Here is an 8,039-nt window from a genome sequence, read left to right as displayed (position 1 = left end):
TTCCCACATCAAAGAGATGATGTCTTCCTCTGGAGCAAAGGCAGACTTGCTTATAACAGGTCATAAAAGATTTAGGTTCTGTAAGCTCAGAGTTCCTCAGCTGTGATTGAAACCCACCACACTTGAAGCATCCACCCCTGTGTCACTCTCATATGACTTCAGAGGCAAGAAAAACTGTTGTAAACATAATGCTTATGCTACTTACTATGCTGTAACAGGATCCTTTAGCTCTGGTCCGAAGACTGGTATCTTCTTACCTGCTTCCAGAAAACTATAGCAGGCTAATTTGTTAACTTGAAAGGAAAATAAAATCTCATATCCTCCACATTCCTCAATAGATAATAGCAAATGTGATTTAAAAAAAAAAAAGGATTAAAATCTGCTTGCACATTGCCAGTTGCCTTCTCTTGATTCTTGAAACTCTTTTTCCAACATGTGAAAAAGTCCAGGCTAATGTGTAGGATGATAAAGAGCCTGTGGAGAGAAATCCCCCATATCCCAGTCAAGACCCAAAACAATTAGTTTGCCTAGATGGCATTGTAAGTAAGCAGAGATGAACCTTCTGAACCCAAGTTGATTGCCCACAGATTTGTGAGCTGTAAGTTGTTTTAAACCACTAAGTTTGGAGATGGTTAGTTATATGGCAAAAGATTACTTTAAAAAGGTTACTGATTTTAAAGTAGGTAGTCATTTAGAACTTAATATATATCAGGTATTGATACACGGACCAGAGCTAGGGCAATGAACACAACTGAGATACATGTCAGTGGATAAAATACCTTTATATATAGCATCAGCTACCTTTGATACTAAAAAAATTGATCCACAAAGAATCTGTACCAATATTCACTTGAAGGAATGCATGAACATTCCCCTTTACCATATCCTTACTAACAGATGTTATTCGAGGAATTTTTCCCCAATCTGATAAATGTGAAATTGTATATAATTACTGTTTTAATTTTCATTTCCCTGATTACTAGTGATTTGTTTTCATATTTTATTGTGTATTTGGGATTCCTATTCAGTGAATTTCTGGCTCATGTCCTTTACCCATCTTGCAGTTGGATTGTCTTTTTACTTATTTATTAATTGTTTTTTATATATATAAACACTAATGCTTTATCAGTTAAGTGGGTTGCAAGTAAATCTCCCAGTTTGACCATAAACTATTTGTTTCCCTTCTCCCTGCATCAAAAACACTTTTTAAATGTTTCCTTCAGCTTTGTAATAAGTCTTAAAATCTGGTAGAGGGCAAGCCCTCCTTCTTGATTCTCATTCAATTATCTTGGCTGATTCAGTTCCCGTTTGCCTCCCTACATTTGCCCCTGCATACATATATCTTGTCAAGTCCCACAAAGATCACTGTAGTGTTGCTTTTTAAATTTTAATTACCTTGGATTTATTGTTAAATTTGAGGTTAAATGATGTCTTTTAAGACACTGAGTCTTCCTGAGCCGAGATGCCCTTTAACAGATGAATGGATAAAGATGTGGTTCATATATACAATGGAATATTACTCAGCCATCAGAAAAGATGAATACCCACCATTTGCATCGACATGGAGGGAACTGGAGTGGATTATGCTAAGTGAAATAAATCAAGCAGAGAAAGACAATTATATAGTTTCACTCAAATGTGGAACATAAGGACTAGTGCGGAGGACCACAGGGGAAGGGAGGGATAACTGAATGGGAAGAAATCAGACAGGAAGAAAAACCATGAGAGACTCTGGACTTTGGGAACCAAACTGAGGGTTACAGAAGGGAGGGGAGTGGGGATGGGGTAACCGAGTGATGGGTATTAAGGAGGGCACGTGTTGGGATGAGCACTGGGTGTTATACACAACTAACGAATTGTTGAACACTACATCAAAAACTAATGATGTACTATATGCTGGCTAATTAAACATAATAAATAAATAAATAAATAAATAAATAAATAAATAAATAAATAAATAAATTGACTCTTCCCATCTATGACCACAATACCTCTCCATTTTCTCTGCAATGATTTCACGAATCTTTCATTGGGCTTATTCTTAGATAGACACAAACAGGCAGATAGATGTTTGCTACTGTGATTGCAAAATTTTTAAAGAAAACTATATTATCTTCTTGGTTGTCACGGATGCCTTTGGAGTCTTATGTCACAACTCCTCCACTCATCTCTGATTTCAGCCTTTGCTGTGGCAGACAATTCCATGTGAAAGACTTTCCGAGCCTTCCCTGAATCCACAGAAGCCCAATAGTACACACCACACACAAAGCAGAAAAGTTTGGGGAAGTTAATGCCATCAAGAACAAACCCCAACTAATGGGGGCACAGGAGTCATGCATAAATGACCCAGCGTCCTCTCCTTTCAACCAGTACTTCTGAAACTTTGTGTGCTTCTCAGATGTCACAGTGAAATCAAACACCCATCATCTATAGCAGTGACTTCAATAATTCACCCATGTATTGGCTTTTGCTCCTCTCCTTGTGCACTCTCCTGCTTCCTGACTAATGCTCCTTGAGTTCATATCAAAAATTAATTAGCTGCACCCAAATTCTTGTTTTAGGTTCTGCTTTGAAGGGAAACTCAAACTAAGAGATTAACATATAGAAATACTATATTGATTTTTTTGTCTATTGATTAATTTCCAACAATTTTACCAAATTCTCTCATTTATTCTAATAGATTGGAATAGATCTTGGATTGTCTATGAACTTAGTTACACTGTCTCTGAATAATAAGAATGCAGTTATTCCTTTCAAAATCTTACTTTTCTTACATGTTATTTTTTGTCCCATTACAAAGGCTTGAACTTGCAATACTGTGTTAAGAGGAATAATATCAGGTACCTTTAAATTCTTTTTGACTTTATAAAGAATGCTTCTGTACTCAGTTGTGCATATTTCCTGTAGGTTTTTGATAGAGACACTATATGAAGGTGAAGAAGTTTTCTTCTATTATGAATGAGTGTTAAATGAAGTTGAATGCTTTTCCCTGAATCTACTCATAAAATATTTTTTTCCTCTTTAAATCAGTGTTTTATAACATGAAACTGTTTTTGCATTTCTGAGAACAATACTATTTGCCAGGTTCTTTATCCAGTTTTGATATCATTTCTGCTTAGCCTCCAAAATGCATTGGAAAATGTTTCCTATTTAGCTTTTCTGTGTAAAACTGAATGTAAGATAGGTAATAATTTCACTAAAAGTTTGATAAACACTTGTAAAATTGTTAGTCTGGGGATAAGTTGTTAGTATACTTTGAGAAATGAATAATAATTATAAATTTACTTCAATTTCAATTGCTTTTTAAATTAGTAAAATTTATTCTTCTGGGAATTGTCCATATTATCTATGTTTTAAACATTAGTATTAAAGAGTTTATATTATCTCTTGTGATTTTAAACCTCTCTATACACCTTGTTATACTATTAATTCCTAATACATATTATTAGTTTATTTTTTTCCTCTAATTATATTATCAGATGACTATTTCACTTGTCTTTTTTTTTTAAAGATTTTATTTATTCACTTGAGAGAGAGACAGAGGGAGAGAGAGAGAGACAGAGAGAGAGAGAATGAGCAGGGGGGAGAGGCAGAAGGAGAAGCAGACTCCCTGTTAAGCCGGAAGCCCAAAGTGGAGCTTGACGTGGGGCTTGATCCCAGGACCCAGAGATCATGACCCAAGCCGAAGGCAGACACTTAACCATCTGAGATCACTTGTGTTTTGTTTTTTTAATTTTTTATTAACCGGCCTTTGACTTTGGTTGATTCATTCTTGTGTTTTTTTGGTTTTGTTTTTCTTGGTAATGTTTTCTATTTCAACAATCCTTACTCTTCTTACTTCTTTCTTTCATACTATTTGTTTCAGGTTTACTTGGTTATTACATTTTACAGATTTATTGAGATATGCTTGACACAAAATAAGTTGGACACATCTTAAATTTACAATTTGTATAAGTTTTAACATACTTATACACCTGTGAAACAATCAGCATAATTAAGGTAGTGAACATTTCTGTCACCCTAAGGGGTTACTCATACTCTTTTGTAATGCATCCATTACTCCTTCTTCTATTGCATAATCTCCAGACAATCACTGGTATGTGTCCCATCAATACAGAGTATTGTTCATTTCTAGAATTTTATATAAGTTAAAACAGAGTATGTGCTTTTTTTGGCCTGGTTTCTTTCACTAAGCATACTTCTTTTGGAATTCATCTATTTTGAGGCATGTGACAGTAGTTTGTTCTTCTTATTGCTGAATACTGTTGTACAGATTATACAAATTGGTTAATCCATTCAATATTAAAGGATTTTGGATTGCCTTCAGTTTCTATTACAAATAAAGTAACTAGAAAGATCAGTGTATTGGCTATTTCTCTTAAATACCTCTGAATGGAATGGCTATTTCATATGGAAAATCTATGTTTAAATTTTTATGAAAATGCCAAACTGTTTTCCAAAATAGTACTGTTTGACATTTCCACAACTGCTACATGAGAATGCCTGTTGCTGTGATTCCTTGCTAAAACTTGGTAGCAACAACCTTTTCGAATTTATGTTTTCCAGGGTATGCAGAGTTATCTCATTGTGATTTTCATTTGCATCGTCCTAATGACGTTAAGCATCTTCTCACGTACTTCCTTTCTATCTATATGTTTTCTTTGGATAAGTGTCTATTAAAATATTTTGCCCATTTTGTTGTTTCTCTTACTATTACTGCATTTTAAGTGTTCTTTATGTATTCCAGACACAAGTCCATTTTAGATATGTTTTGTAAATATGTTTTCACAGTCTATGGTTGTTCTTTTTGATTTCTTAAATTTCTTTTGAAAAGCATTACTTCATTTTAATGAAAATGGATTTTTATAGCACATTCTTTTCATCTCTCACCTAAAAATCTTTACCAAACTCAATGTCATTTAGATCTTACATTTAGATCTGTGATCCACATTAATACATTAAGTGTGAGGTAAGAGTTGTTTTCTCTCTTTTTTTTTTTTTTTTGCATTTTTATATCCAGCACCATTTCATGAAAAAATTGTCTTTTCCTCATTGAATTGCCTTAACCCCATTATCAAAATCATATGACTGTAGACAAACCAACATGGCGCACGCAGCCTGTGGGTGTCTGGTTGGAGGCCTGTGGTGTACACTGGAGTGGAGAAGGCAAGGAGTTCCGAGTCAACCCCCTCAGCCCATCCATGGACTCATTTTAATTTTCCCAGTCACCCCATGAGTTGTATAACTTCGGCTTTCAAGATCCTCTTCCCACCAACCCTCCACACAAAAAGCCAAAAAAGAACTGTGCCTGTTCTGAGAACAGCATCATTGGCCTGACATAAGACAATTCAGCCGTTGGTTAGAAACAGATCTGCTTCATGAGCACTACCTCCTCCAGAAAAAAAAAAAAAAAAAAAGGCCTGTTCTGTCATCCAAGAAAGTAATAAGACCGTGGTCACCTGCCTTGTTTTCTTGCCAGGGTCACAAGAGGAACTCTACAGTGGCCGCTGTGAGATGGCTGAGCAATGGTTCTGTGTGGACTATGCCAAGCATGGCATGGCCGGTTGAAAAAAAAAATTCAAGGAAAAGATTGTGAAGAGTGTATGCCAGATCAGCAAAGTGGTATCCACCCTTTCTTGGGGTCCAGAGGTGATATGAAAGAGTGGTAGCATATTAAATGCATGTTTGAGAAACTGGAGTGGGCCCGGGCCACCACAAAAAATATTGAGGACCACACAGAGCTGGAAAGCTGAGAAGAGCTGGAAGATAATGAGAAGGAACAGATAAGCCAGCACATTGCAGATCTGTTTTCTAAGGCAACAAGCACACCAAAAAAGAAAGCCATTGTCCAGGCTAAGCTAATACCTACTGGCCAGGTGACATCTCCAATGAAAGATGCCTCATTTGTCACCAACATCAATCCCCAGAAATTTTTTGGCTTTTCAGTCAAGTCCAACAATTCTGGGGAAGCCTGCTCCAGCCCTACCCCTAAGGCAAATCTGTCCTCAGCAAATGTGACCCCAAGCACAAGAATTGTCTGCTATGTGAGTTTTGGAAGTTATGTGCCATGGTGGCTGAAAATCCTGGCTATGACACAAAGACCCAGATCATCCAGGACTTCCTTTGGAAAGGTTCAGCAGGAGATAGTTTCCATAGTGATGTGTACCTAACAGTAAAGGTGCTGCTGCCAGGTATTATTAAAAGTGTTTACAACTTGAACAATAAGTAGATTGTGAAGCTTTTCAGCCACATTCTTAACTGCAACCCAGATGATATGGCATGAGACCTAGAGCAAAGTGAAGTGTCAGAGATAATCAGAGTCTTCTTTGAGCAGAGCAAGTCTTTCCCTCCAGGTGCCAAGAGCGTCCTTACCATCCAAGAGGTGGATGAATTGCTCCTTCAGCTCTCCAAGCTCACCAAAGAGGATGAGCAGCAATAGACCCTGCAGGACATTGCCTCCAGGTGCCCAGCCAATGACCCTAAGTGCATCGTCAGGTTGGTCAAACATGATCTGAAGATGAACTCGGATACAAAACATACATCAGATGCCCTTGATCCCAATGCCTATGAAGCCTTCAAAGCCTTGTGATACCTGCAGGACCTGGTGGAGGAGGTCCCCTGCAATGAGCAGGAGGTGGACCACATCAGAGATGAGCTCTGAGCTTCACTGATGATGCCAGTACAGCACATGCTGGCTGCAGCCTGCAAGTCCATTGAACATGAGATGAAGAAGTGTCCTAATGACATGTTCTCTGAGATCAAGTATGATGGGGAGCGAGTCCAGGTGTATAAGAATGGGGACCACTTCAGCTACTTCAGTTGTAGACTCAAGCCTGTCCTGCTTCACAAGGTGGCCCACTTTAAGGGCTGAGTCCTCCAAATCTGAGGCTCACAGAGCTGATGGGACCTCCATCTGATTCCCTCATGGTACCCAGATTCATGATGATAAGGATTGGAAATCTGTCACTAACCTGCCCCAACTCAAGAAACTATACCAGGTGTCTAAGGAGAGGGCAGAATTCACCGTGGCAGTTGGAAAGGTGGGGAACTCCACTACAGGAGGCAGTAGTGGAGAGAATAAGGGTACCTTGGGGCCTGCTGGGTCTTGCAAGGCTCCCCAGAGCAGCCCTCCACCAGTGCCAAGAAGGCAGGAGGGAGGCTGAGTAGCCCCAACAGCAAAGGCAGCAACAAGCTGACAGCAAAACGATCCCCTGTGAAAATGAGAGAGAAGCAGAAGGCTCCCGATGAGACCCTGTGCCAAGCAAAGGTGCTGCTGGACATCTTCACTGGGGCGCAGCTCTACTTGACACCATCCACACCAGACTTCAGCTGTCTCAGATGTGCCTTTGTGGCATTCGATGGGGACCTGGTGCAGGAATTTGACATTGCCTCAGCCACACATGTACTGGGTAGCAGGGACAAGAACCCGGACACTCAGCAGGTCTCTCCAGAGTGGATTTGGGGTTCTGGATGTAGAGGCTGGCAGCTCCCTGCTAGGACTGTGGCCCTCCCCCTTCCTCACAGGATTAGGAATGGGGGGTGGCCTTTCTTTGAGCAGTGCATCTTCCAGAACTCCACCAACTGTGCTTGATCTCTTCCTGGCCAGGAGTTAGTTGCTGTGGGTGCCATCAATGAAGTCATTTTTTCTGCTGGTTTATATAGATCTTTCAGATCTGGGTGTTGGCTTGGTTGTCTTTTTGTTTTCCTCTAAAAGAAGCTTTTTTTCCCCCTACAAATAAAATATCTTGCAGTTTGAAAAATCAAATGACTATATATGTTAGAGTCTATTTGGGGATTCTCTATGCTGTTCCAATGACCTAATATTCATTTATGCTAATATGATGTCTGTCTAGATAACTATAGCAGTTCTGAGTCTTGAATAAAATACTGTAACTCTTTCATATTTGCTCATAATTTTCAAAATTGTTCTGGATATTAAAAGTCTTTGATTTCCATATCGCTTTTAGAATCAGTTTGTCAATTTTTACAAAATAAAACAATTTCTAGGATTTTAATAATTTTTTTCCCATGGACTCTAT

At 38.6% G+C, this 8,039-nt stretch overlaps 1 pseudogene; it reads left to right on the top strand.

Annotated features, from left to right (window-relative positions):
• The first annotated feature begins 5,232 nt into the window (after window positions 1-5,232).
• LOC113256457 (DNA ligase 3-like) lies at window positions 5,233-7,591 on the top strand (annotated as a pseudogene).
• The last annotated feature ends 448 nt before the right edge of the window (window positions 7,592-8,039 follow it).

This window comes from Ursus arctos, unplaced genomic scaffold, assembly GCF_023065955.2.
Source record: "Ursus arctos isolate Adak ecotype North America unplaced genomic scaffold, UrsArc2.0 scaffold_4, whole genome shotgun sequence".
NCBI lineage: Eukaryota > Metazoa > Chordata > Mammalia > Carnivora > Ursidae > Ursus > Ursus arctos.
This window is presented reverse-complemented; position numbering and strand designations above follow the sequence as displayed.